Below are 27557 nucleotides of genomic sequence, written 5' to 3'. Positions count from 1 at the left end.
ATACCGGTGGTGCGTGCGCAGCCGGCCGAAGCATGCATGCGTTGGAGGGAAGCGAACGCCGAACGAACTACGTGGCGGTTCAGTAAAATTTATTTTACACCAATCTTCTTTATTTTTGATCTGTGTAATCTGCGTACGCTCTTTTTATCTTCATAACGACTTCACAGTTTTATCATCAGTTGCCACTATACGCTACACGATGCGTAACTAACTACAAACACCGTCGATAGAGGGGGCAGGCAGAATGGAATGTTTTGACAAAAAAAAAACTAAGCTTCTCCGGGATAAATCCTACTGCATGCGCAACATATACATGAAATGCTCAGAAAATATAAAAATGCTTATATCTGGCCGTGCTGCATGAAGGGTTTTTCTTGGCCATAAGTTCGCCATGTCCAGAAATATCCACAATTTTACTGCACATCTCTCTCATATATTGACATGGATTTCTTGCAATGTATATAACACACGCTGAATATTTGAACAGCAAAATATTATCTTATAATTTCTGGATTGAAAAATGTCAGGTTTAAGTGCGCACGGCGAACTCATTTTTTACATCTTTTGCTGCTAAACGCAAGACCTGCTTTGTGGTATTTCATGACAAACATGTTTACCAATCAGTACCTTTCAATGGCATTTCTGTGTGCATTTCAGTGCGCACTAATGTGTGCACTTGATGTACATCAGTAGTCAAAAGTGCTTCGGTGGTGGGATTTTTTAAAAGAATTCACCCCTGTGAACGTGGCAAAGTGCTGGAAAGAACAGAATCCGCATGCAGGCTCCTTTTTTATGCTTCTGAAAGAACGCACTTACTTATTTCTAGACTTCGAGGTGCTTCATAAAGTGCGCGGCTAATTACCAATTTCTACTTTTCAGGAATGGTGCAGAAGTAATGTTAAAAGGGTACGTATATTAGAGTACACTCACACCATATTTTTAACGCTTTTAGGAAAGAACCTCTATTCGGCAGTAAACTGATTAAGACATTATATCCAGCGTTTCCGACTTATGTAGGAATTGTTGCTTAGAACATCGAGCAGCGCCCGTGGGACGCACTATGTATGAAAAAAAAACGGCTTCGTGTATAGAAGCGATCTCGAGGATTGTTTCCAATTCGCTCTATTTTTCCTCATGTTAGGGCTCATCTAAGTGAAAAAGAAGCTAACACAATTTGGTTCTAAATAACCAAAGGTGTACAATTGCTAATTTGTTATGAGCTGCAGGCCACACAATTTTCTGGTGGTTCGTGACAAGGCCCTTGTGAAAAGCGCACGCATATTTAGGCTATTTTCATTTTATTAGAAATCGTCTTGATATCCTCAGCCTCCGCGGCGACAGAAGAATGCCAGTGTCGGCGGACATCAGAAAACAAGTTAATAAAGTTGTTTAATTAGTGGTGTAAAAAATTTCCTACAATTAACCTTTTAACTATTACAGTTATAGACCTGGTTGCAATCGGAGATTTGTAGCTGGTCATTAATAATAGCCATATCAGTTTTTGGAATTTCGAAAACGCGATTACCCTCGACGCGTATGGCTCGACAAAACTTCGCTATTTAGGCTAGTTACGTCCGTGGACGGGTTGCTTTGCCAGCATGCTTGTCGAAACCCCGTTTATTTTGGGACGACGTCAGGAAAATCTGTTGGACTGCAGCGCAGAGCGTAATCACGTTTTCGAGATTTTAAAAACTAATATGGCTGTTGTTACCGCCGGGCTACAAATTTCTAATCGCAAGCAACTATGGTAGTCCAAAGTTGATTATCTGAAATTTGTTAACGGGCTAACTAGCTAAATTTATTCACCTTTTTTAGGACGTTCGCCGGAACTGGTACTAATCTGCCGCTGAAGCCGTCTTCATGACTCTAAAAGCATTTTATCAAAAATTAATGGCCAGCATCCGTGAATCACCTGGTAGTGTGAAAGGCTGTTGAGAGCATTAGCAGAATGCACCCCGGAAACTAATGCTTGCTTGGAGTGAAATTGTTCAATGTCTCGCCAATGTAACTTAGTGCGCTATAGTTTGCAGGGCCGGAGCATATGGACCACGATTCCAATAAGAATGTCACACGCGATCGTTTCTATTAGGAAAATTAACGAATGGCAGCTGCGATCACTGCACCCGCATGCATACAGAAGCAGGCTTTCTTAATAAAAGTGATATCACTGTCAGCTGGCTCAGTAACTTGTCTCGAGATGTTTAAGATTTACGCTTCATGAAAGCATCACACTCATGTTCATCACGAGGTCCGTACTTCTGGCAACTTTTCTGAACGCTGATTACTAATCGCATAATAAAAAGCAAAGCGCTTTTCGTGAAAATGCTCGATTATGATTTATTTTCAATACTACGCTGCCCTACAGTATCAACCAGATTGAAAATTAGTATTTGAGCAGTAAGCCTTAAGGAGCAAGTAAAAATGTTCAGTCAGCATTTATTAATGATAGAGTCTACTTGACAGTTGTTCGTCCTTAATGTCGAGAGCAGTGAATAGACGCCCACAAATAGCCAGGAAACCTACATCGGTAAATGTGTTCTGGACGAAAATGAATTAGGCTTCAAGCGATGCTGCTCTCTTTTTGCTCAAAACACTGTTGGTGTTTTCTGCTCCAGAAATAGGAAGAGCTGATCGCAACGCAATAAAATATTTTGATCAAATGGCGCTTACCTGTAGCTGATTGTTGCTGTTACAGATCCCATATACGTCGAAATCTACCAATCTTATTGATGTCATGCACGCCAGCATGCAACAAAGGGGTTATGTTCCGAATGGGTCAATCGGTTTTTCTCGGCTTCAAAAAAAATTGCCAAATTTATTGATTTTTTTACTCTGATAAGATTGAAAAACGAACTATATGTAGCGTCCTAAATGTGATAGTGAACTGAGGACAACAAATCAATAGTAGAAAAAAAATTGGCGGTGGTTTAGTTGTGGTTAAACCTGGAATGACGCGATAGCTACAGCTGGCAGAGTCTAACTTGCTCAGTTGAATTGCAATCTTTCGCCGCTCAATTTCGCTGGACGTTCCTTCTTCATTTTCGTCACACTTGACACAGAGATTGCGCGCAGCTGTGGCAGCTCGGTTTCGCCGGCGCGCCGCGCCGCCGGCAGCAGCAGCTGCTCCGCACCACATGGCTGGTCACGTGACCAACCACATGACGAACCACGTGATTAGCCACAGTGCCACGCCGCCGGCAGCTTCTCCGCACCACGTGACAGCGTGGCGGCGCAGGCACAGAGTGGCGGCGCCGCCACGCTGAAGGCTCGAAATGCTACCGTAATGTAGCTATCGCAAGAAAAGATGTGAAGGCACTGGGTGAAATATAGAAGAGCGCTGCTACATAGATAAAAGTTGGATTCAATGTTGATGGAACTGGTCCATGTCTTGTGGGGTCAGAAGGTACAGCCTGCACTCGCTACATGAAGTTTGAACTTCTCGTGTGCCGGCGAGATTATGTGAAGGGAATATGCATTATGCGCTGAAGCGGACGTGCTGGGGTTTCTTCACTGCCCTATCGAGATCTGAGATGCACACGAATGATGTGTGCAAGTCAGCAGGTTTAGCACCTACGATCACTAAGATGCAGAGGCGTACTTGGCGCTGCTTCACTCTGCTTGGAGAAACGCGTAAACTAGCGTTTCCTAGACTTAAAGAGGAGCAGCAACTTGAGAAAAAAGCTCCGCCTGAATTAGAATGTTTCCGACGGAGGCTTCGCAGATCAATTAAAGCGATTGTGAGCACGATTTGAACCAGAACGCCAATGACAGTCGGCATAAGAGTTGCAAAATAAAATGATGCAGAAAGGGCCTAAAAAGCAGCTTCAACTTCACGCGCCACAGGCTCGTTGTTCTCATTTTAAGGAAGAAAAATTGATATAAGATAAAGAGCATGTTGAAAATAGTATGTTTCAAAGAATATACGAAGAATCATAATTGTGTAATGGTACACAATAAGAATAATCACGCCGTTTGGCCATGTAAGGTTATATTTGTTAAAAATTGTACTGCAATGCAGCAACAACTTTACAGGAGGTTGATTTTACATTTTTAAAATTCAATAGACAGCCTGAAATTCTTTGACATGTTAGCCTTTGACATAGTTGGTTGTTTCCTGTGTGCTTCTTATAGGAAGCGGGCACTCAGCAGAAGTTTTGCCCACAACGCGACTTAACATAGAACAAATAAAAATAGCACAGATTCAAAGAAAAAATGGCACAAAATATATAAATTGTCCACCCTTCAACGTAGCCAATCTGTTCGAAACAAAATAACCTAAGGAATTCCTTAAAACTTTTGTTGATATAGAGTAGGTGGTTTTACACTGACAGTGTTTGCGGGCAGTGATTCTGGGAGGTCCGCGTCATGTCAACCGTAGCATTACGCTGGCGGCTTGGGAGCTCCTTGGTGATCGATGCACGGGAATCGTCGACGCGGAGCCCTCGTCGTGTTCTCGTAGGTGTGCCGTGAGCAACGGTGCTAAAGCGGTAGCCTATGCTGTCGACGCCCAGTTGGTTGACCTCGGGAAGCAGACGATGAAACACGTTTCCTGCTTTTCACATCAATGAATGGAAATTTCTCTTTCTCCCACGTCTGATCTTTACTTAAAAAAGCCATATATTGTTTCACCCGCCATATATCCTGACCTCAATATTTTGTCTCACTTAACTTTTTTCCGCTCCTTTCAACTTTTTCTTGCTGTTACTTTTAACAAATCTCTGCTCTTGTTCATCGTATTGTGTAAGTATAATTTCTCTTCCTCGGCTAAATCTTTCTTTACTATGTTCCTACTCCAGCCACCTCCACCCTCTAAATCATGGCACACACCAGTTATAATGATCAAATTGTCATATTGATTGTGCTTCTTTTGTGCTTATGATAATTCTGAATTTTTGTTCTAGCTACGAACAACTAGACTTTGATGTAGAGAGTAAAGGCGACAAGGTTTTTCTCACGGTGGAGCACCCCATGGAAAGTACGCATTTTTTCTGCCATTGATTTCGTACACAAGGCACGCCCTCTAAAGCGCTCTAATTTTCATTAAAATTTTTCTCTGAAAATGTTCAAATCCAATCATTATATATATATATTATTTCATCCAACGAAAATGCTATAGGCCTAACCATTTCTCGTAGCAGTAAATGTGCAATCCACGCCTCATTGTTTTAGTTGCACAAAACTTAGCTTTGCAAAGAAAGAGTAGAACAAACTATTTTGATCTGTAATATGAAAGTAATTACTCATTACATTCAACCAAGCGCCGCCATAAGGCTACAAAACAATGCTATAAAGCTTCCACGGACACTTTGTTATTGAAGAAAAAGTCTTCCCGGTCCAGGATTGAAACCTGCTACCAGCGCCTCACGGGGGCAGTCCCTATGTCAAGTGAGCGAACGAGGACGGTAAAAATATGGCACAGCGAGCGCGAATTGATCAACAAATCGAAGTTGGAGCGAAGTTCGTTCAATGTTAAGGAGTATGGCTCAAGGTATAGTAGATCTCAAATAAAGGAATGCGTGTTGTTAATACGGGGCTGCAGGGCAGTGTAACCATAGAGCTGATATTATTTACATTGGCACGAACAGCTTCAAAAAATCGCCATAATGAAAAGCAGCCTATGGTGTGCCCGGTGGTGTAGACTTTGCTAGCGTATCATATAAAATGCCGTCAATAAAATTAGGAGCATACCTAAGCTTTACCCTAAGGGTAGACGCGATTGCGCTTACTCCCTCATTTTAATCATTTTCATCACACATTTTTTTTTCATTTTTTCACACATTTATTCATTTCGTTCACAATATCAGAGAACTGCAATAGCCTCTATAATGAATTAGCAGAGGTACGAGTTAGTGTTTGCGGCAAACCTCAGATGTAGTAGAGCGTCCTCGTACCATTTATGGAAAGGAAACCGTGGAATATCAAATCGTGCTAATCTGTAATGCTCACCCTAAATTGATTGATGTTGCAAAGAAATGTAAAACGGCTCGCAAATTTAAGTGTGAAAACTGGAATTTCATTTCATTACCTGCATGATCTTGTAATGCGCGGCCTTACGAGCTTCTTTCTTTTTTTCTTTTTACTTACTCCAACCTTGAGCAGAGCATTCTATTCACTGCTTGCCTTTAAATTTATTGACCAACTTTTCTTTTTACTTTCCTTAGCTCTGTCCACAACACTGTTACATTATGTTATGTACATTTAGTTACAGTACAATATTCTGGATAATGTTGCTTGTTCTTGTGCAACAGTTATTGCGGAGAGCGACTGCTGACGCGCCTCTGTTGCTGCTCCGCCGGTGCCCTCTGAGACCAAGGCCCGAACAGGAGGATATGTTCCCTCCCCTTGCCCTGCCTCAAAGGCATTACCTCAGTAAAACAACAAAAACAATTTATCACTGATTACTAATGCACAATCATATCTCCCATTACGGTCATCAATTACAATCATAATTGCTGCTTTATTTCGGATTGCCAATCACCAAACGCAATTATCGATTACCAATCACCAGTCACAGTCTAGGTTGAACTGCCTGACATACTACGCCATTACATAATCATTATCGTCATCATCCACCGAAGCAGCAGGAGCAGCAGCCCGACTACGACCACTGCAGTGCAAAGGTCTCTTCCATGTCTCTCCAATCAACCCGGTCCTTTGGAAGCTGTGGCAACCACCGTATCCCCTCAAACTTCTTAATCTACTCCGCCCACCAATCTTTATACCGCCCTCTGCTACGCTTGCCTTCTCTTGGAATCAACTTCGCTACCCTGACGGACCAGCGGTTACGTTGCCTTAGCATTATATGCCCTGCAAAACCCATTTCATCCTCTTGAATTCGACTTCGATGTCATTAACCCGCGTTAGTTCCCTCATCCACTCTGGGCGCTTTCGGTCTCTTAACGTTGCACCTATCTTTTTTTTTATTCATAGCTCGCTGCGTAGTACTTAAGCTGACTGCTTTTCGTTAGCCTCCACGTTTCTGCCCCATAGCTAAGTACCAGCAGGATACAGGTGTTGCATACTTTCCTCTTTAGGAATATTGGTATACTGATATAATGTTCTCAGAAAACCTGCCATAGGAGTACCATCCCATTCTTAATATTCAAGTCACTTCCCTCTCATAACCCCAATAAGCGGCCACTACCTTCCCTAAGTGACATATTCCCTTACCGCTTCCAGCACCTCGCTACCGATTGTGACCTACATACTCATGCACATATACACCTTTGACTTCCCCACAGTGAGGCACAATAACACGGCCCTTACATTACGCACACTTTCTGACGACCAATTAGCATACTGTTATCTTTTTTATATCTTAATCACTATACGGTCAGTACACACCACTAACACATGTCACTAAGTCATGCGCACCACAACGGGTTCTCTAGGTGCCCCTCTGACACTCTTAAACCAACGACCTTTCTTGGTCTGTGAGATGCGCATGTTACGCCGCAGTGCTGAGCCCCTTCGTCCACCCGGAAGCCATTTTGCGGTTGGTTTGGTTGGGTTTATGGGGTTTAACGTCCCAAAGCGACTCAGGCTATGAGGGACGCCGTAGTGGAGGGGACCAAGAGGGCTCCGGAAATTTCGACTGCCTAGGGTTCTTTAACGTGCTCTGACATCACACAGAACATGGGCCTCTAGAATTTCGCCTCCATCGAAATTCGGCCGCCGTGGTCGGGATCGAACCCACGTCTTTCGGGCCAGCTGTCGAGCGCCATAAGCACTCAGCCACCGCGGTTGCCTATTTTAAGGAGAATGACGCTCCAGCTCAAAGACATTTATGATGAATGAGACTTTCTACAGGACTGCGTTCCCCTGTTGATACGGCGTCTATCGTTGCCGCCCTTTTAATCGTGTTATCTTCTGTCTAGTTGGTGGAGTACAGCCAGTAGCTTAGGTATTTGTAAAATATCTTTATATGACACCTTCCGTGCATACATAACCATATATAGTTGTACCATGTGGGAGAAGAAAACCCTTCCTGGAGTGTCCGCCGAGCACCTACCTGGTAGGCAGGGGACCTGAGTTCGAATCCCAATGACGGCTGTTTTCTTTTTATATTCTGATTGCTGCGATGCTGGAAGTACTTCCTTCTAACACCGGAGAACAGCGACGCCGGGTTTTCAAGAGAACGCGATGGTTACGCTGAAGCGCTAAACCAGAATGAGAATATTTTACTGCATCAGCAACCAGGACACATTAAATACTTACACTAAGGCCTTCTTCATTAGATTACCTGTTAATCTAAGTAACAAGAAAATTCAATGATAGGTGGACTTTTTTTCTCAGAGTAACAAATTTTAGTGGCTCAAATGTTGGTGATGCTTCGCTGGTCACTTGGTTGGAAGTTACCAAACAACGCATATCTCTAGGACCAGCATAGAGCAGTCGACACATAATCACTGCCGGTGTCCTCACTCTGCGTTCATTCCACTCAATTTTGCGTATTTCGCAATCATGAGCTTCCAGGGTACACGCAATTCTACCTTTGTGGACTTGGGTTTTACGCGACCACAAAAGGACAAGGTAAACGCAGATGAAGACGCGCTATAGGAAATTCTTGCGCCCTCTATGATCTCCTACATTCAGCTGCTTTACTTTCTGCGCAGGAATTCAATTGCTAGACTAGCAATCGTTAGAATGTTAGGAGCCGCTCAGCAAGGGAACTTGAAACTTCGCCGCAAGATTCGTTCAAGGACACAAGCTTGTGCTCGCTGCGCCACCAATCCTCTGGGGGCACTGCAACGGCGCAGGCTCTTGTGCTCTATGGCACATGCGCACGGCAGCTATTCCTGTTAATTACGCTTCTGTACAGAGATTGGATGCAAGCCATTTATAGAATATAGATATTTCATGGAACCATGCGACTGAACCATAGCTTAAATATATACTGGGGTAAAACAGGCATGCTCTATTTCCGCAGATTCTATTTCCGCCTGCTCCTTACCACGTGACTAACCACGCACCACGTGGCCAACCACGTGCCCACGTGGCGGCACCGCCACGCTGAAGGCTCGAAAAGCTAGCGTAATGTAGCTATTACTACAAAAAATACTTTTATACGGATAGAGCAGCGGATTGCTCGCAAAGTAATCCAGAAATTTTAGGCAGAGATGCCACTTATATTGCCTAGGCTGTGGCCACAATATAGGCTACGAATGGGAGAGGTGAGGGATTTTAGCTGCCACCTGCATTCGCCTGCAGCGACTTCCTACGCGTGCCCAGGAACTGATCATCCCTCAAAAGCCCGCCTCAGCTGCCTTTGGCATCTGAAATGCAGGTAAGCCGGATCGCTCAGTAGATAACGTCACTGTATTTCATGCTGATGACGGCCCCCTTTTGCTACTCAGTACTAAGAAACTGCAGATCTTAAGGGATACTTCCCGCTCAGGTGCCGATGAATCATGGCACATGGTGACCATAGTTATGGTGCACAGATTTCTTAAAACTATGCTCAGAGAGGTACGTTAAAGACATCTATGCACTTACTTCAGGAGGCCAATGAGACACAAAGGGAGATGATAATGTTCACCGTCGGCTTCTCATTGATCATCATCATGATCGTCATCAGCCTGACAACACCCACTCTAGGGCAAAAACCTCTCGCACATCTCTCCAATTAGCCCTGTCCTTTGCCAGCTGGGCCCACCCTATGCCTGCAAACTTCCTAATCTCATCTGCACACCTAACCTTCTGCCGCCCCCTGCTGCGCTCCCCTTCTCTTGGATTGCACTCTGTTAACCTTAAGACCAGCGGTTATCTTGCCTTCGCATTACATGCCCTGCCCAAGCCAATTTCTTCCACTTAATTTCCACTAGGATGTAATTAACCTGCGTTTCTTCCCTCACCCAATCTGCCCGCTTCCGGACTCTTAACGTTACTCCTATCATTTTTCTTTCCCTCGCTCGCTGCGTTGTCCTTAAATTAAGCTGAACCTTTTTCGCTAGCCTCCACGTTTGTGCCCCGAAAGTGAGTACCGGTAAGGTACAGCTGTTGTACAATTTTCTTTTGCGGGATATTGGTAAACTGTAATTCATTATCTGAGAGAACCTGCCATATGCACTCCACCCAATTCTTATCCTTCTAGTTATTTCCATCTCTTGATCCGAATAAGCTGTTACTACCTGCCCTAAGTAGACGTATTCCTTTACCACATCCAGCACCTCGTTCCCAATTGTGAACTGCTGTTCCCTTGCTCGACTGTTGAACATTGCTTTGGTTTTCTGCATTTTAATATTTAGACCCAACGTTCTGCTCTGCCTGTCTAAATCATCGATCATGATTTGCAGTTTATCTCCCGAGTGAGTCAGTAAGGTAATTTCATCAGCGAATAGCAGATTATTCAGGTATTCTCCATTAACTCTTATGCCCAACTGTTCCCAATGCAGGCCCCAGAATAACTCCTGTTAACAGGAGGTGAATAGCATTGGGAAGATCGCGTCTCCTCGCCTGAAGCCCTTTTTTATTGGAATTTTATTGCTGACTTTAAGGAGGATTATGGTAGCTGTGCAGTCGCTTTATATATATATATATATATATATATATATATATATATATATATATATATATATATATATATATATATAGTATATATATATAAACTGTAGTGTGGTAATCTTCATCGATATAACCACTGACATGCGTCGCGTGCTGCCGCTCTCAAGGACGAAGAAGTTGTTCGCTGCCTTGCTCTTTCGCCACGCCTGACGCTTCGCTGCGAGTCTCCCCTGAGCGGCTGGAATCATCTGGGTTCACCGAATAAACACACCCCTACAATATATATACATAGTATTTTGACATACGGCTCTTCAACACCCTGATTCCGCAAAGCTTTTATGACTGCTGAGGTTTCCACTCAGTCGAAGGCTGTCTCGTAATCAATTAAGGCTATATATATAGGGGTTGGTTATATTCTGCGCATTTCTGTATCACCTGATTGATAGTGTGGATATGATCTATTGTGGAATATTATTTACGAAAGCCTGCCTGATCATTTGGCTAATTAATGTCAAAGGTTGCCCTGGCTCTATTAGCGATTCGCTTAGTAAATACCTTGTAGGCAATGGACAGTATGCAGATCGGCCTGTAATTTTTCAAGTCCGTGGTGTATTCTTCGTTATGAATTAAGATAATGTTTGTGTTTTCGCAAGCTTCTGGTACGGTCCAGGTCATGTCATTGCGTATACAGGGTGGCTAGTTTTTCGAGCACAATTTCCCCTCCGTTCTTCAATAGATCTGCTGTTACCTGATCCTAAGGAGCCGCTTTTCCTCTTTGCATTGCTCCTAAGGTTTTCTTTATTTCCTCTTTAGTTACTGGCGGGATGACGCATTGCTGTGCTCTACTGTCTCTACCGTTAACGTTCTTATTACATGGGCTACTGTATAGATTTGTGTAGAACTCTTCGGCTATTCTAACTATCCTATCCATATTGCTAATGACATTGCCCTGATTGTCTCTTAACGCATACAACTGGTTTTTACCTATGCCTAGTTTCCTCTTCACCGCTTTCAGGCTACCTCTGTTCCTTAGAGCATGCTCGATTCTCTCCATAGTGAACTTCTCTATGTCGGCTACCCTGCGCAGATTTATTAACTTCGATAGCTCCGCTAGTTCTATCCTGTCTGTATGATTAGATACCTTCATGATTTGGCGTTTGTTAATCAGCTCTTTCGTCTCCTGAGATAGCTTGCCGGTATCCCGTTGAACCGTAATATCGCCTACTTGTACTGCGCACTCCGTAACGATAGTTGTCGGATTATCGTTCATGGTGTGAACATTAAGGTCGTCTTCCTCAGTTAAGGCTGAATATCTGTTTTGCAGCGATATCCTGAATTCCTCTATGTTCCCACTTACCGCTAACTTGTTAATGAACTTCCCCTTCACTAGCTTCTTCCATTCCCTCTTCAAGTCTAGGCTAATTCGAGACCTTACCATTCCGTGGTAGCTACAGCGCACCTTTCCGAGGACGGCCACATCCTGAACGATGCCAGGTTGAGCGCATAGCATGAAGTCTATTTCATTTTTAGTCTCACCATTAGGGCTCTTACAGGTTCACTTCCTGTTCTCTCGTTTGCAGAAGAAGGTATTCATGATGCGTAAATTATTTCTATCCGCGATGTCTACTAATAACTCTCCCCTGCTACTCCTGTAACCTATGCCATAGTCCCCTTCCGCATGGTCGCCAGCCTGCTTCTTGCCCACCTTCGCATTGAAGTCGCCCATCAGTACAGTGTACTGTGTTTTTTACATTATTCATTGCCGATTCTACGTCCTCATAGAAAGTTTCAACGGTCTGGTCATCATGGTTGGATGTAGGCGCTTAGGCCTGCAACACCTCAAGCTTATACCTCCTATTGAGTCTAATTACGATAGCTGCTATCCTCTCGCTAATACTATATGACTCCTCTATGTTTATGGGGCAGACTTGCGCCCAAAAAGAACTGAATCACTCGGCACCGCTATAGCAACATGCGCGGACTACGGTCGTAGGGTAGAATGCCTGTCACTCTCGGCCGCGTTCAATTTCAAGCTCGCAAAGAAACTTTAGGTAATGGGCCAAAAGCAATTACAACAAGCTAGAAAAATGTGTAAGCAGCTGCGCGCGGCGGTGATCAATCGATAGAACTACGGTCGCATCTCGCTTCGCAAACAAAACGATAACTCCGCGTGCCAGTGGCTTCCAGCGAGATCGAACAAATTGTACAAAGATTGACATCATTGCTCCCCTCTCAAAGAAGCAACGGCTCCATGCTTTGCATCAAAAATAAAAGATCGCCGAAATAAACATTGATAATTAAAACAAAAGCATCAGTTTTTGTCCGTAATAGGACTTCAGGGGCACAATATGCGCAGTTTCTGGTCGTAAAACTTCATTAGGGACGACTTCTTTGTCAAGTTCTCCAATTTGACGAAGAATCTACGGGCCAAGAAGCTGCGGGAAAGCTTTTCGCTGAGACCAGGGCGGGGAATTGGCGTCCACACTTAAATACGATCACCGGGCTTACATTCCTTGTATCGTAGGCGTAGATTGTAGTTTCAGGCGTCGGTGCGCTGTTGGTCATTGATCCCCAGCCGGGCAAGTCGTCAGGCATTTACAGCCCGCTGAAGGTAGCCGGCGACGCCGATGTTGGCTTCATGGTTACGTTCGGGAGCATGACACCGAGCGCAGTGTTTGCCTCCCTGCAATGAACGAGCCTAAACGGTGTCATCTGGGTGGTCTCCTGTACAGCGGTGCTTTACACACAGAGGACGTAAGGGAGGATGGCATCCCACGTCTTCTGTTCGCACAGATATATGACGAGCATGCAAGCGCTAGTTTTGCTTAGACAATACGTAAGTCCGTTGGTATGCGGATTGTATGCTGTAGTTCGCTTGTGTGGCTGCAGTTTAAAATAGCTTGGGTAAGCGCGCCCGTAAATGCTGTTCCCCTATCCATGATGGCCACGTCTGAGGGACCGTGCAGCAAAAGGATCTGCTGGAAGAAAATACGGCGACTTTTACTGCAGATTCACTAGGCAGGGATTTTTCTTCCGCACAGCGGGGCAACTAGCCTGTCGCCTCGATGATCTATTTGTTGCCCGATGTTGACATTGGGAAGGGGTAGACGAGATCCATTCCAATTTGTGGAAAGGGCTTCCTCGGTGGTGGCATGGGCTTCAACAGTCCGGCTGGCTTGATCAGTGGCGTCTTTCGGCATTGACATCGACGGCATGTTTTGACGTACTGTGCGACCATCGACAGGCAGTCATGGCCAGTAGTATTTATTTTGATAATGTGTAGGATGCGGGTGAGCCTAATATGACTACCTGTTAGTTCATCTTGCGAAGCATGCAAAATTTCTTCTCGTAAACTGTTACAAATGACGAGGAGGTACGCAATCTTTGTGGAGGTGAAGTTCTTCCTCACGAGGACGCCATTTTGCTGGCAGAAAATGGACAAACCACGCTTGAACGATGCTGGGGGTGAAGAACCGCCTTCCAGATAATGGGTGAAACGCTGTACGTTGGGGTCCGTACGTTGGTGTTGCGCGAAGTTGACGGTGCTTATCGGTCCAGAAATTATGCCCTCATCATCCTCTTCCCGCGGCTTGTCAAAAGAGGCACGAGATTGGCAATCGAAATCGCTCTTCATGCGTCTGGATTTATAGACGACGTCGAGCTCCTGAAGGCGCACACTTCTTCGAGGGAGGCGGCAGGAAGGGTCCTTCAAACTGGCAAAGCCAGCACAGTGCGTGGCGAGCACTCACCACCTAGAATGGACGTCCGTTCAGGTAGGGGCCGAATTTCGACGTAGCCCAGATGATGGCAAGCCGCTCCTTCTCGGTTGTCGAATAGTTATGCACGGCTTCCGAAAGGGACCATCTATCGTACGCGATTACTTACTCCCCTCCGTCACTTTTCTGAATGTAGACTGCGGCAGTGCCCAAGTTGCTTCCATCACTGTGAATTCCAGTCTCGGCGTTTTCATCTAATTGCACAAGGACCAGGCGGTACTGTAAACGACGCTGCAGTTCATTGAAGGCTTCTGTTTGCGGCTCTTCCCACTTAAATGGCACGACTTGTCTGTTTGGTCAGAGAATCGGCGATGCACTAAACACTCTTGACAAATCGTGGGTAATATCCGCACTGACCACGGGATCTGGGTACAGCATTTTTTCGGCTAACGGCGGAAACTGTTCAATAGCAGCTGTTTTCTAGGGGTCGGGGCGTACTGCCGCCTTGCTTATGATGTAGCCTAGAAGCAGCTGCTCGTCATAAGCGAAGTGACACATCTCGCGGCGTGTGTGTGCGTGTGTGCGCGCGCGTGTGCAAGACATGATGAATGAGCAAGGCATGCGTTTCATGTGCCATGTCGTCTCACGAGATGAGTGGCCACCCAATGTGTCCGTAGTATCCTATCTCCCAGGTCACTACAAGCAATTCAACCGCCAGACGACCTCTCTACTTTTCCTTTCATTAAATTGCTTTCCCTCTCTCTCTGCTTTCGGGGTTAGCCCGGACGATTTGACTACCTCCAACACTGTCCGAAGTCTCTTTAGGCGGTCATCAAAAGTTTACGAGAAGATCACGACGTCATCTAAGTATACGGGATAAATTTACGACTGAAAGCCCGCCAAATACCAGTTTTATTAAACGCTGGAACATTGATGGAGCAGAACAAAGTCCAAATGGCTTTACCTTGAACTCGTAGAGCCCGACGGGCGTGGTAAAGGCGGTATTCTCATGAATCCTTTCATAGACGTCTACTTGCCATTAGCCGATAAGTCCATGAAAAAGAAATATTTGGCGTCGCAGAGGCGGTCTAGGGTATCGTTGGGCGCGGGGTAGCGGATAGACATCTTTTTTCTTTACGTCGTTCAGTCGGCGGAAGTCGACACAGAACCGGAAATTACAGTCCTTCTTTACGAGGATGATTGGAGCTGCCAGGGTTTCTTCGGAGGCTGAATGACGTCGTCGCGAAGTATTTCTTCCACTTGGTCCTGAATGGTTTGCCTTTCTCGCGGCGACACAAGCTAGAGGCTTTGGCGGAGATGTCGGGCGCCCTGGTCGGTTACAATGCGATGTTGGGCAATCCGCGTTTGGCAGAACTTCGGCGACGACGAGAAGCACTCGCTGCAGCTTCGAAACAGACTGTCGATCTGGTCTCGTTCCTTCCGGGTTAAGGCTGGGTTTATGTAGAAGACGGATTTGGGAACTTTCTTAGGCGAATCTTCTAGTTCGTCTAAACAAGCAATCGTCGTGCCTCTGTTCAGGTGTTGATATTCTTCGCTTACGTTTTTCTCCAGCACTTCCATTCTGGAAACAGCCGATGCGTCTTGCGATGCCACGTCCTCGATCTAGGGACAACTTAATGCTCCCGTCGATGATTGCTTCGATGTTCTTGGCTTCCGTGCAAACTACGGTCCCGATTACACTTGAGCGGTGCGGGATGCTCACTTCTTCATCAAGGGCACTAAGTTCAGCGTGATGCTACAGGGTTGTCATCGAAGGGTTAGCTTCGTCTGTCGAAAGCGTGATCAGCATGGATCGCAGGTAAATGATCGCCGGATGCCGAGTACTGAAATCCATGCCCAAGACAACGTGGCGGGAACATTGGTGAAGCACAATGACAATTACAGGATAGGTATGTCCACTGATGGTAACACGCGCAATGCATCGCCGATATGAAGCAATAAGAAGCCCTCATGCGGTGCTGATTTTTTGGGCCGCCCCAAGCGGGGATAACGTTCCCCAGATGTGCGAAGAATGTTCTATTTATCACCGAATAATCGGCTCCAGTGTCGAAAACAGCGGTAAGTTTCCGGCCATCATTAGCCCCTTCCAAGCCAGATGTCCTGGCTCCTTCGTTGCAAGTCGTCCTCGGCGTGGGTAATGGCTTCGTCGGGCAAGTGAATCGTGGGTGGTCGTGTCGTCGCGGCTTTTCTGGGTGGCCTGCTCACTCTGAAGTCCGCGCTCGTCGCATTCGAACTCATATTTGTGTGCGGCATCGACGTAGTGAGTGCGGCGTCGTCATGCGGCGTGGTCGCTGGAGGATAATCATGGTTTCGCTAGTGAGCAACCTCACCTCCCATCGTGTCTTTTTTTAGTTTCCTCTGCGGGGCTGGCGGAGCTTCCGCGAATAGTAACTGCGTAGATGTGGTCCGGTGACGGGAAACGCGGTGCGGATGCTAATAGGGAACAGGACGGACGGTTCGATTACATCTATTCCTCTCGGCGCACGTACTGGTCGATCTCCCGTCGCCGTTGGCCGGGTGGGATTGTGGGGCATCAATTCATAAGCTATGGAGGCCCATTTTTCTGGAGGGGGGGAGGGAATACGACTTCGTGGCCTTCCCATGCCCCCCCCCCCCCCCCGCCCACCTCGCCACTGGATACGGGCCGGTATAGTTTCGGCTGCTAGGCTTTCTTCCGGTACAACGCCAGCGGTGGGCATGGTTTCGCCGGGGCCCATTATCTGGGGATGCAAAACCCCTAGGGAGTGGCAGCGACTCCCAAGCGACTGTGAGGGCCAGTTGCGCTCGTGTGGTTCGATGCCTGAACGCAGGCAGGCCTGGAGACACACCATGCTGTACCCACGAAATCCGGCGCGGAAGGCATGTCAATAGATCAAAAGTTTTCAAATGCATGCTACTCGCCTCCGCACGCGAGGGCGTGCGCGTCTGGCGACAGACGAGCCGGTTTCTGGCTACGGAGAGGCCAGGTCCGGCGGGGTTTTACAGCAGCCTGGCTCCTCGGAAGCTATGATACGGGGAAGCGGGCTCGCGGCTGACCGCGGGGCTGTTAAGTCCATTGCTGGACGCCGAGGTAGGAGGCCGTAGTACGACCAATGCAAAAACCGTCGATGTTGTGAGTACCGGCGTAGTAGGCCCGGCTCATCTCACCCTAAACCACGTTCTTGGTTTGTGGCCCGGTCAGTCTAGCCTTAAACACTCCCTCCTCAGCAGGTGTGGAGCAAACTAGGGGAGAAAAAAATTGGCATTGGATTTGCTCGGCTATGGCAGGATATACGTAGCGAGAGGTGCGTTTCCCTGGCTGAGCTTGTTGTGGTCACTGTATGTTTAGCAATGAGAGACGTTGGGTATACACATATTTTATTCATTTTGCTTGACAGAGACGAATACTGCCCGATGATCTGTGAAGCAGCATGCAGCAGTCTCAATTTTGTCGATACAGTATTTCGATTTGGTAGAGCCTTTTTAGTATACAAGCTCTATAGCAGTTCCCCATTCTGTAGTCTGGACGTGAGGGTCCGAAGCTAAATTAAAGTCCAACTTTTCTTTCATACACTGTCTTAGAGAGTCCTGTTTCCCGTTGAAATCACCCAAAGTCACACACAACTGTGAAACCGTGCCGTAAGCTGGTATACACGTGGCAACCACCTCAATCGTCTGCTTGACAGATGTTCCCGGTGCCACGTAGACTCCTTGGATGATAATGTCACGTTCCAGAAGTCGACCACGGCAGGCTTCACCATTATTCATCGCGATCGAAGGGAGATGTTTGACATCGGTGATACCTTGTTTCACACATACACAGACTCCACTGTTCTTATTTGGTTCAAGCCAACTGCCAGGCGACAACCTCAAGATCGGTGGAGTTCATCTTCTCTTGTCCGTACCGCCGTTTAGAATCGGCTGGACTCTCCTCTGCATACATGTCAAACGTTGCGATACAGACGCCCACAGTACATCTCCGCCTTTTATACGCAATCCTGCGCATGCGACGTGGTGTTCGGGTGATGGAGCGGCATGCAGCGAGGCGGCGACGAAGAACGCGGCGCAGCTGTGGGGTCTCTCTGGTTATCATGGTATCGGCGCATGCGCGCAACTGCTCTTGCGCGTGACGTCACACTCGGCTTTGACGGCGGAGTGGGCGCGCGGCCGCGGCGACAGCGAAGCACACGCCGCACTTTGCTCCTCTTTGGTTGCCATGGTAACGGCGATTGCGCACAATTTGCCTCTCCCGTGTACCACGAAATTCTCGACTGGTAGCCCAGTGTAGTTCTCGCTACAATAAGCGGTCGGTCGGTCGGTCGGTCGGTCGGTCGGTCGGTCGGTCGGTCGGTCGGTCGGTCGGTCGGTCGGTCGGTCGGTCGGTCGGCTGGAAGCACAGGGGGGTCCCCCCGGAGATGTTAGGTCATGGCGCCGAAGGCTGGAGAGCTGAAAGGCTGATGACCTAAAGCTTTATTGGCTGGATCACAACACTCATGCTTCCGGTGTCTGAAAAACCACGAAAAGCACTCGACGGCAAGCAGCTGGCAGGTCTGAAAAAAGACCTGAAAGTCGTGGAGGGGCCCGAAGTTGCTGATTCCGGGTTAGGTTTTCCTGTTTCCGGTGGTGAAGCCCGTTGCATTTGGGGTGGTCGGGCGTCCAGTGAGCGGGGCCGCACCATTGGGCACTCTTGACGCCCTCCCTGTCCTGGCCAGGCAGGCCAGTAATGGAGTCGATATATATGAAGGATGAGAGCAAAAAACACGCTTTCCCCATTCCCATCCCATTTCCCATAACCCATTTCACCAATCCTCTCCGCTACGTCCCAGGGAGATCAGGGGAGTCTCCCCGGGCCCGCTCCCCCGGCTTTGGGTCGCTATGTAGCTTATTACCCCCCGCACCCTCTTTTTTTTCATTTTCCCCACCTACGGGTGGCAAAATTATACCGTTGGCTTCGGGCCTCTTCATTTATTTTCAGATTGGATTAAGCGTGTTGTACGTTAGTGGTGCAGGAAGGGGCTTATTGTGTTTCATTCTTTTTAGGTTGCCCCAACCTAACGAATGTTAGCAGCACTAAAAAGACTTTCTGACGGGCTAGTTGGTACATATTCATTTCTGGAGGCTGTGCGCAAAAAAAGACGTTCACAGGAAAAAGGAGAGAACAGGAAAGAAGCGCAAATTTCTACTTTCAAAGTTGAAATTTGCGCTTCTTTCCTGTTGTCTCCTTTTTCCTGTGAACGTCTTTTTTAGCGCACAGCCTCCAGAAATGAAAAGCACTAAAAAATGCCACAAACATTCCCCACCAACCATAAGCTATCACAAGCCATCACTGGACACGGACGATTTCCGCTATGCTTCCAGGGATTCAACATCAAGGCAGAGTAATTGTAAATGTGGTTCTGAAGGGCAAGACTTCAATCATTACCTGCAGAATTGTGTCTTAAAGAAACATGAATGAAAAATGCTGACAGGAAACCTTGGAAAAACATATAAAACATACAACCAGATATAGTAGAAGATTAAAAGCTAGCTAAAATATTACAAGACATGGTGGAAACTATAATGTAGAAAACAAACGACTACACCAGCATGCCTGCGTTGCCCCCCGAAGTCACTCCTGTGGCCGCAAAACAAGGGGCTAGCATGCTTCCACGGGGGAAACGCAGCATAACAGAATCATTCAACACAGGACAATCGGTACCTGTGGACTAAGACGCACAAACGACGATTTGGACAACTGAAGTGGAAAAACAATGAGGAAGAAACCAGAAAAACAAAACTTTATTGAACCCCCACGTAGTGAAGAGCCTAACTTTGCTCTCTTTCGTGGTTTCCTGAACCTTTACCCGCTTTCGTCTTTTACAAACTTTTTATTTTCTTGGCATTATGCCTCTTTATTTTATTATTAATTATATTTTCTTTATCACCCGCGATATATTAGTGGTGCTGGTGAGGTCTTGTTCTATCCGCCGCGACCTATGTTGAGTGAGTAGGGGCAGTGCCGAAGAATGTGGCCGGGTTTCTTTCAATAGAAGGAGACCAGGCAGCACTGATCAGGGGTTCTCCAGAGGTCTGTTTTCTTTGCTGAGCTTGACACATAGGTGAGAGGGCGGCCGATTAGGATCTTTGAGGCAGTGCATAAGGCTCCTGGAGCAGTGCGGCAGGACGCCTTTGGTTGCACACCAAGGCGGTGTAACTCATTTCCAAGGATTGTGTGGCCGTCGAAGTCGCGGTGCCATGTGCCTACTGAACTTCTCGTACCAGATCCATGAGGGTTGCGGCTTACTGCTGCGGGGAAGATGGAAGCAGTCGTCGTAGTTGCGGAAGATTTTGCGGTTAACTTCGCGTAAGTTGTCGCTGGTGGTGGTTGGCAATCCTGTCGGGACGAAATGCATAGACTTGAACCAGTCTGTTGTAGAGCTGAGTCCAGACGTCGAGGGTCTTCTCGATGGCGCCGGCTTCCTGCATGAATTCCTCGACGATTTTTGGCGGCTGGCTGTCGAGGCCGCCAAAGAATACTTCCTTGAAGCCACACATTAAAGCTGAACTATCTCTTTCTCCGTATGTCGGGGTCGGCGTGATGAAATAGGCGCTTCATTTTTTCGATGTAACCGAGGAAGGTATCGTTTGGCAGCTGTGTCCCCGACTCGAGGAGTCGTTCGGCTCTTTCTTTCCTCATGACATTGGTGAATACCTTCAATAGTTCCTTCATGAATAGCCTCCATGTCGCCAGGGAAGACGCTTGGTTTTCATACGACGTATGTGCTGAGCCTTCTAAAGCGATGAAAAGACGCCTCACTTCCGTATGGTCATCCCAGCCATCCTTCACGAATATCGCCCGGTGCACCGTTGTACATGGACGGCAGTCGAGTCTAGTGCAAAACGGATACTGGTGTCGCCGCCATGGATAACGGGGGCGCTGAGGAGCCCTTGTTGACTCGCGTGCGGTCCGGCAGTAGTCCGTTTTGTAGTGAATGCCTTTGGATACGATGGCTGCTTCGCAGTTCGTCTTTGGTCGGCATGGTTTCTGAGGCTTTGCCGTGATCTGCTTCTCCGAGACGGCTCTTGAGGTGTGAGGGCGACAAGGACAACTATTATTGCATCCACCGAATGTCACGCTGTGGTGACGGCACTTCGAAAGGATTCTAAAGGAAACTGTTTATTGGGCAGAGCTGTGCCCACAACGAACTGAATAACTCAGTGGCAGCGTAGCAACAAGCTCGCTTGGAAGTTATATTCCTGCACCATTCTATTTGGCAGAATTATCCTAGCGTGCGTGTGTTTCAAGATATTTTTTTTTCAACTTTTCAGCTCGGTCAGCATAACAGCACATGCATTGCATTGAAGACAGGCGTGGAACTCCTCCCGTCGTAGCTGGGTACTTTGTCTGCAAACGGAGCAGAGCGACCAGTGAAGCACTTATGTTCCTTACAGGCGCATAAAGGTCACTTTTTCATAGCGCTTTTTCCACCGCGGAGGGGTACTGATTGTAGCTGCCGCAACCTGCTCTATTCATTGACTTTAAGTGAATTCTTTGCTTCTTCTGGACTCTTCTTGACAGAGAAATAGTTTTCAAGGTCCCCGCTAGCAAGCGTCTACTTGCTTCTTCCTACAGCTTCAACAATTTCTGAAATACCGGAAGAGAAGTCCTCCATTCAGATGAATGCAGACGTGCAAACAACAGCAAGGAGACAACCACAAGCGCACTTATGTTACTGAAAGCTATCATCAAGATAAGTTGAACGTCGCCGAAACAAATATAAATTTCATCCTTGGGCGACTAGTTTTAAATTAAGCTGGAATCAGCAGAGCTTATTTTATTCTCTGAGGAAAAGTAGCAGCCCCCGCCGAACAGACCGCTTTAATCAGTGGCTCTGTTGACCAGTATTGAGGACATTTCTTCTATTTCCCAAACAAACCAGCAATACAACGTGCATTTTAATTGCCATTGTTTTAATTATGGCTATAACAAACAAGCTGTACAGACAACCATCTTGTTATTTCTAAGGCTACTCTGCGTATTCTTCGCATTGGCTGCCGATTAAAACGTGTCTGTCATTTGAGAACAGCCCGGCGTAAGTCGCTGAGAGGCTCTAGCTTGTTTCTATTCAAGACCAGCTGGTGGGTTCAACATCGACATCAGCAAACAAAGAAGTGTAGAAACGCAGGATTACGGTTATTTATGGACACGGTTTGAGCCGGCAATATTATTTCAGACATCTTGATTAAGCCTTATTTTGTAGTCGCCGCCTCATTTTTGGCATTTGAAAATTCTAATCAAATTTCTTCTTCACCGAATAAGAGAAGACGCCGGTATTATATAATTTCGAATTTTTAATCAACGTTGAACGCTACGGAGTGACAGAGAGGCTATAAGGCCATAACAGACACCGCAGTGGATGGCCCGGGATTCATTTAAACGAAGTGGGGTTCTTTTAACCTGCACTGGCATCGCACAGAATGGTAGCTTTTTTTGTTTCGCATCCATCACAATTCGGTCGGCTCTGTGCAGATTGATTCATTGGCTTTGGGATCAACACGTAAATGGAAGAAGGTATGATTAGAGCCTTAGATATTAGGGAAGCATGCGCCAGTTGCCTAATAGAGCATGTTTTCAAAATTTACAGCGTAAATACTTATTGTCTCTCTCTTTTGTACTATTGTGTATTATTCCTACATTTTTATTTTTTCTCATGCTGTATAACATAACAGCAGCTCACTTTTTGTTTCTTTGTAATAGAGGAGCTTCCCACGGGTCTTCAAGATACTTATGAAGTGCTAGGTGCTTCGCCCACTTGCTTCGTTTTGAAAAATGGGGAGCACGAAAGCGGTAAGTTTATTTCCTTTGACTCAGTGTGCAGCATTTGATATGAATCAAGCAAGCGGAAGGGCTGGCTTCCAGAAAGAATTTTGAAGAATAAGCTTTATTCACTCCTTAAGCAAGGTGTTTTACAAGTTTGCAACCTAGCTCAAATATATATATGGCTTGGAAAGGTTGCGAGACAGCATTTATTCAGATGAAATGTCACAGTAATGACGGCTTCCTGTAACTCAGAGAACAGCAGCCACTTTTAAAAGATGCTTGAACACATTAGGAGGGACAGAACATCAGTAGTAGACCTTCACTGGAGAAGTTAAGGAAGAGTGCCCAACGATAATCAGATGAAAGGCGACTAAGTCCTTTTATTGTCGTTCTTTTTAATCTGCGCACGAAAAAGGCATTCACAATGGTCTGCAGGGAGGAACCAGACTAATGAAGGGACAGGGAAACTTTAGTAACCTTTTATATGCGGATACTTATAGAAATTCAATAGCAGCCCAAGCTGCACTAGTTGAATGCAGAGCAATAAATCAACATGAATGACCAGGGGTGCTCGACCAATGGAGGCCGTACTCAGCGATGTGTCAGCTTGAGCGGGCGCCGGCCACGTATGTTCTTTCAGTGTCGACTACATTCTAGGGAGGCGTCGCAGACGAAGTGGCGTGACGTAGGGGCCCCTTCAGTTCCCAACCGGGCTGAAAGTACAGGTATACAAAAATTCTCCAAGCGTTACCTTTCAACTCCAACTTAAATACACATATGAACACGTAGGAATATCTTCTAACTATAGACTGATGCTTTCTTGAAGGAAACTGCAGGCAAATTAAATTCTGCTTAATACAATTTCGCAGCGATTTCCTCGACAGGCGAGTGCACGGGGGTCTCTCCACTGAACGTGAAACTGTTATTACGTTAAAATGGCGCCGTCAGGGAGGAATCGTCACTTTTATTTTCGCTACTGGTAGCACGTTATTGGCCAAACAGTTGTGTGTTTTGTAAAGATCTAAAGGAATGAATGAGAGAGCAGGTATAAACTCCAGCATATTCTGTCCAAACATCCGGCAGGAGCGCAGAGTGCTGGACGGTGTACATAAGCTTTGAGAACATACAGACAGTATGACGTCGGCGATGAAGACGCTTGAACAGCCGGTGACAAAAAAACAGCAATTTATTGCGTTCAGGTGTTCACGGAAGTAATCGCAAACTAATATGTTGTTTCCGCGATAAACTTATATAATTTGGTAGGCCTGCTCCCACTCTGTGAAATGAGACTGAGCGAAAGCGAAGAAGGAGTTTTTATATCGCAACATATGAAAGTGAAGAATTTGAGAGGACATAGGACATACATGTATGTACAGGTAAAGAGCATTCTTGTAAGTTTCTCGCCCACACTTTTCCTTTGACTAGCACTCATCACCACTCCTCTTTCCCAGCCGTGCGCCGCCCCCGCTAGTGAGCCACTCTTTAAGTGGGCGGATGAGATCAACATGTTTGCGGGGATAAGTGGAACGCGGCAAGCACAAGATGGGGCTAATTAGTGAAATATAGAAGAGGCGTTCGTCCTGCAGTTAGGGTAATGATTCTGATGATGATGATGATATTCTGCACCATGAATCGAATGTATCGCGTGATAATTTGTTTCTGAAGGCGTCATCTGGATGCAAGGAGCGCATCGTGGCGACATATTACCGAACCCGATACGCCGAAGCACAAGCCTAAACGACGAAAGGTTGCGCCGCACCGCTGAAGTAAAAAACAGACACGCAGAATAAAAGCCCCCCCCCCCCCCCCCCCCCCTCTACGTATTCACGAACCAGAAAAAAGCGCACAAGGCCACGTTGAACCGAAACAATCTCTAATACGGTACAGAATCCATCGGAAGGCAAGCGCATGCTATCCTCATGCGAGCAGCCTTAAGTAGCGACTCGAAAAGACCTTTACAGCTATGTTAGACATTTCCAGTTTTTTTTTAAATTACGGCACCGATGGCACTCATGAAATCGGCCAGGGCGGGGAACACGGTACGCTGCTATCTCGGGCGTGTGCTCGCTGTGAGACGCCAGACTTCTTCGGTCTTCTGTGCGGGTGCGGAGCAAACAAATAAAGAAGCCGATTTGTTTTTTAACACTGACATACCTCTATTAAAAAAGTACAAGAAATACGTAGGTGGGTTTGCTGAGACCCACTACGGCGGACATTGTGTACCTGATATATATTATAATTAAAATATTAAGTGAAAAATAAAAACTAATAAACTGATGAACCAAATTTTCCTCAAAGCATGCACCTGCAGTAAATTGTATACAGTGTTTTGTAGACAACTTTTTGCTCTGGTAAGACCGTGATTTCGCCCCGGCGCACAATCTCTTTGAAGAGGGCGTTTTTCTAACCAGCAGTTTACGCCAGGGAAAAAGAGAAGCATCGAAAGCTGGCGCATCACCTACACGCGCTCCTTATCAAACACTGATCGCAATGCTTCGAATGCAGCGCTACCTTATCAAAACAAGCCCGACATGCTTCCTCCGCACCAGCGCAAAGCTTTACAAACGCCACACCACTGATACCAGAAGCGCTTTGGGGCTAGTATCACCATCGGCACCCATGTTTGTTAGCGACGAAACCGTGCAAAGAACGCACGGCGACCGAGGTGCCTCACTGGTTATGCATGTCAAATTGCTTGTACATTTGCGCATGAAAGTGAAGAACATATTTTTGCCTAATTCATGCCCCTTGCCTTTGGTGTGTTCAAAAGAGGCTGATTTTTCAAAGTACGGTACAACGTAGTGCAATGTGAGCATGTGGCTGGTTCCAGTACGTGCAGAAAGCCAAACAAGCGGTGGTCGCTGTGAGGAAAAGCTGCAAACAAAACTTAATATGTCAGCAGGGCCTCGCACGGCAAGAAACCGAGAACAGCCAGCACGTCTAAGTTTAACAGGAAAATGAACAGCATCCGGAAGTTTAGTCATTCCTCCTTCATACGGGACCTAAAATGCGTTGAAAAAGCTACACTTACGTGACCACAGCAACAGCTTGAAGCGAGAGCTCTTCCTCTTGCGGTAAACACAGGCCTTCCACGTGTATTAATATTCAGAGTAGGCCACACGCCGCTCTTATGACGTCTCACAGTTGAGCTCCTGCAGAAAACAAATAGCAAAAGCGAAGCCATTACAAGAAAGAAAGTACGGATTAAATAAGAGGCAAACAGAAGATACGAATAGAGAAAGCAGAGAGAAAACCAGAAAGAAAAAAGAAAAAAACAAACGAAGAAAAAAGCCTCCCCCATTTTTTCTCCCTCAATTTCATTGTTACTTTCTCTCAAAATATTACTCCTAACTTGGCACAGTTTCGGAGAATAGTATAGCAAATTATGAGTCCAGTGCCAACTCGTGCAACAGAATGGTGCACCTGAGTACGACGTTGCTCCTCGCGCATCGATGCCATCAGAGCAGCGATACGCACTGCTGGATATAGTTCTTAATTACATTGCCTGAAACAAAATTTTGTGCTGTAAAGAAGATCATTTCTTTTACTTATTTTTTGCATGAGTTTATTTCTGCTTTTTGCTTTTTCAGCATCAGGCACGTGCCTGTCAGTAATTGCGCACTCCAGTCTCCGACTCTGAGCACCGCTCTGAATCCCTATAAAAGGAAAAAATTCATGGCCGCGCTGATAATTTAAATAGACTATTAGAACAAATGAAGCTCTCTTGACACCCTGGTGTGGAAAGCGGTGATCCGTAGCGGATCGAGTTGCTTCAGATCTGCTAGTAGAACGCACGACCTCTAAGCATGTCCCCCTTTATACAGGAGTTTCTCTCCCCACAGAAAGAAAACTTCCTCCGGATCGCCAAAGAAACACGTCATTGCCATGTGTAACCCAGCAGATTATTCTTATATTACCTTTTATTCCTGGAAAGCGTTTCAACTGAGCCCTATCAGGCTCTCACACACAAGCATACGAGCAATAAAACTAACTCGTGGAGCAAGGAAACAGAGACAAAATAACGAACGGGTGAGCGCAGGCACAAGCAATCCAAGCCAGAAACTTGTTTGAACGCTTTAAAAAACAATAAAAAAATATTGGAAGTAATCAAGCAAGATGAATGGCCACTTACAGTAGGAGTTTGAAGAAATACAATGAACATTTGTGGTTAAATTGCCTCATGTGTGCGAATAAAAACCTCAGAGGACAGTTACGGGTGTGTAAGGCAAATGGTTGAAAGTTGAAGCATTATTGTGCTATGAAAGCGCAATAGTTTTCTCCTGGTCGAAACTCTTTCGTGACACTCTCTTGAATTCACATATGAGAAGCGTGGTACACGATGTGTACGAGGAAAAGAAGCGGCATCCTGTGCATGCCCCGGTTTTTTAGCGTCCTCTGTGGGCAACTCTACTAGTTAGCCCTGGCGCTATATGCCGCGGTACTTTTCGCTGGACTACGTGGGACGAATTGTGGTGCCCTTTTAGCGCAGCGGAACTAGCTGCCCATGAGGACGCCGAAGAAGCCCACGACGACATCTA

At 46.3% G+C, this 27557-nt stretch overlaps 1 long non-coding RNA gene across 1 annotated transcript; it reads left to right on the top strand.

Moving 5' to 3' along the window:
• The first annotated feature begins 846 nt into the window (after positions 1-846).
• On the top strand, positions 847-26659 carry LOC144112332 (uncharacterized). Its single transcript, XR_013310216.1, has 4 exons — positions 847-906; positions 4902-4975; positions 22957-23046; positions 26610-26659. It is a non-coding gene; the product is annotated as an uncharacterized LOC144112332 (long non-coding RNA).
• The last annotated feature ends 898 nt before the right edge of the window (positions 26660-27557 follow it).

This window comes from Amblyomma americanum, unplaced genomic scaffold, assembly GCF_052857255.1.
Source record: "Amblyomma americanum isolate KBUSLIRL-KWMA unplaced genomic scaffold, ASM5285725v1 scaffold_60, whole genome shotgun sequence".
NCBI classification, from domain to species: domain Eukaryota; kingdom Metazoa; phylum Arthropoda; class Arachnida; order Ixodida; family Ixodidae; genus Amblyomma; species Amblyomma americanum.
Note: the sequence above shows the minus strand (reverse complement) of the source record. Positions and strands in the feature narration are given on the sequence as shown.